Source organism: Molossus molossus, unplaced genomic scaffold, assembly GCF_014108415.1.
Source record: "Molossus molossus isolate mMolMol1 unplaced genomic scaffold, mMolMol1.p scaffold_m16_p_1, whole genome shotgun sequence".
NCBI classification, from domain to species: Eukaryota; Metazoa; Chordata; class Mammalia; order Chiroptera; family Molossidae; genus Molossus; species Molossus molossus.
The window spans coordinates 209660712-209663729 of record NW_023425344.1 but is presented as its reverse complement, the minus strand read 5'-3'; the positions used below and the strand labels follow the sequence as shown (position 1 = coordinate 209663729).

The window sequence follows — 3018 nt, the reverse complement described above, 5'->3', positions numbered from 1 at the left end:
GATATGCAAATTAAAACAACAATGAGGTATCACCTCACACCTGTCAGAATGGCTGCCATCAACAAATCATCAAACAAGAAGTGTTGGCAAGGGTGTGGAGAAAAGGGGACTCTAGTACACTGCTGGTGGGAATGCAGACAGGTGCAGCCACTATGGAAAACAATATGGTTTTACCTCAAATAATTAAAAATTGAACTTCCATTTGACCCAGTGATCCCGCTTCTAGGAATATACCCTTAGAAACCTGAAACACCAATCAGAAATATATGTACCTCCATGTTCATAGCAGCACTATTTACAATAGCTAAGATCTGGAAACAGCCCAAGTGTCCATCAGTAGACGAATGGATAACAAAGCTGTGGTACAGATACACAATGGAGTACTATGCAGCTGTAAGAAAGAAAGATCTCTTATCCTTTGAGACGACATAGAGGGACCTGGAAAGTATTGTCCTAAGTGAAACAAGCCAAACAGAGAAAGGCAAATATTATATGATCTCACTTATTTGTGGAATATAATGAACATAACAGTCTGAGTAATAGGGTAGTCCCAGAGACTTGAAGGGGGGTACAGACTGACAATCCCCGGAAGAGGGGGTGGTGGGGGAGAGATAAACCACAGATCTTATATGCATGTGTGCATAAACAATGGACATGGACAACAAAGCTGGGGACAGGGCTGGGAGGGAGGGGGAGGGGGAATCGGTGGGGGGGAGGAGAAACATCTGTAACAAAAATAAATTAATTAATTAAAAAAAAATCTCAGTTTTTTTTGGAGGGATGGGGACTGAGAGTAAAACTCACTTCACAGAGCTGTGATAAGAATAAAATGAAATAATAAATATAAAGCACCTGGAGCTGCCATGAACTGAAGAATAGTACTACTTTGTGCCTCATACCTAGTCCATTTTGCCTCCAGGTACATTTGTAACTAGCACGCACCACGTTATTTTGATACTTTTCTCTCCCTTCTCCAGTGGAAAACAACTCCTTGGGAATATGTTGATTAATTATCACTGATTATTCCCTATGTTGAGTGCTGTACTTGGCGTTTGGTAGGTATTCAAGATTTTTGATTAATTGATTGATGGTTTGCCAAATGTTTTAATTTAAAATTTCATCTTTACTTTGAAAGGAGCAGCTACAGTTGCCAAGCAAGGAATTAAACATTTCTTAGAAAAATATCTCTGTATGTGAAGGGTACCATGATTTGTTCCAGAGAATAGAATTAGGGATAGAAGTTGAAAATCATAAGGAAGGTAATTTCAGCTCAGTTTGAAGACATATTTCACAATTAGAGTTGCCCTTTTGTACAGGGGGTATTTCTGTGAGGTATATTAGAAGATAAAATGATCTTAGAAACACTCACTTTCCCTGAAACAGCTTTCTCCTTCGATTGTATCTTATACTGATGCCATTTTTTTGAGAATATAACAATTTATGTTTATAAAGAACAGCTGTTTATATAAAGAGTGTTATGAGAAACATGCCCTGGCCAGTTTGGCTCAGCAGTTGGAGCGTCGGCCTGCGGTCTGGAGAGACCTGGGTTCGGTTCCCACTAAGGGCGCGTACCTCAGTTGCAGTTTGTCCCCGGCCCTGGTTGGGTTGTGGGGGTGGCGACCACTCGATGTGTCCTTTTCATGTCGATGTTTCTCTCTCTCTCCCTCCCACTCTGTCTGAACAAGGTATTGAAAAATGTCCTTGGGTGAGGATGGAAAAAAAGAAACAAAACAAACTCAGAAAAAATAATGCCCTAATAACTCAAAAATTTTTATTTATTGATTGATTTTAGAGAGAGAGAGTAACATTGATCGATCCCATTTATTTATGCGTTCATTGATTGATTCTTGTGTGTCCCCTGACTGGGCATCAAACCCCCAGCCTCGGCCTATGTGGCTGTCACTCTAACCAACGGAGTTACCCAGCCAGCACCTAGCTCAAAATTCCTTACAGAGGAGATCGCTTCATAAGTTCTAGTTCAGGTTTTTTTTTAAATGCCTATTACATTTTCCCTCTTTTTCTGCTTCCATGCTGAGCTTAACTTCTTTAGCTGCAAGAGATCCCCTCTTCTACGCTTCACTTCCTTACTCTTTTCCTCCATGGCAGCCACATCGATTTTAGTTTCACTGGAAGTTTTCTCAGGTGTTACAACCGCTTTTTCTGTAGGTGGAATAAAAGCCTTTTCTCCTCTTGCCTCTAACTGAGAGCTTCTGCTTGTGTAGCCTTTGTTGCTTTCGTTTTCTGTGACTTTGTTGTTTGACTTGCCTTCGGAAAGTGTTCACCACTGGCCAGTTCTTTATCAATCAGACATTCTGGCTGTGGTGGAGGGCATGGCATACACTCTTCAACATGTCTTCTTCTTCGGTTCCTTGCGTTTATTCACATTTTTGTGTGTGAACTGTGGCAAAATTCATTCTTAACTTCATGATCATAATTCGGAATCTTTTGCCAACTCTTGTTTACTCATTAAGGCCTCTTTTAAACCATTACAAGGTCCAAACGGCTGAAACTGTGTTTCCAATGCTTGTTCAAATGAAACACTCATTGGTATTAGGTCTCTGGCCCTAATGATGGCATATGGATCAAAATCTTCTTTGTTTCACCAACAGTCATGCTGCCCTGATCGGGTCCAGGGTTGCGTTAATGTGATGTTTATTCAAGGTTCTGGACCAGTGGCCAGCACTCTTTCAAGTCAGCCTCTCTGTAATTTGGGGACACAGTTGCAAAACTGCCCTCCTTTAAGAGTCCTCTGGGACTGTCCTCTTTGGAAATAGTTGGTTTCTGCCAATCAACAGGAACAGTGAGGAGCTTTATTCATCTTGGTTCTCTGCCTTTGGCTTCCGCTTACAAAATTCCCTTTTCTCGACCACTATAGCTGGCCCTTTCAGTTTGAAGACCCCATCTTCAAATCGCTTCTCCTGATATATATATTTTTAATTAATTGATATTATAAGAGGTTGTATCTGTATCGAACCAGATAATGTTAGTGAACTTTAACCAGTTACTATACACTAACAT

The 3018-nt window shown here is 40.7% G+C and overlaps 1 pseudogene; it reads right to left on the bottom strand.

The window, feature by feature from the left end:
- Nucleotides 1-1973: 1973 nt before the first annotated feature.
- Nucleotides 1974-2545, bottom strand: LOC118623388 (annotated as a pseudogene).
- Between the last annotated feature and the right edge of the window lie 473 nt (nucleotides 2546-3018).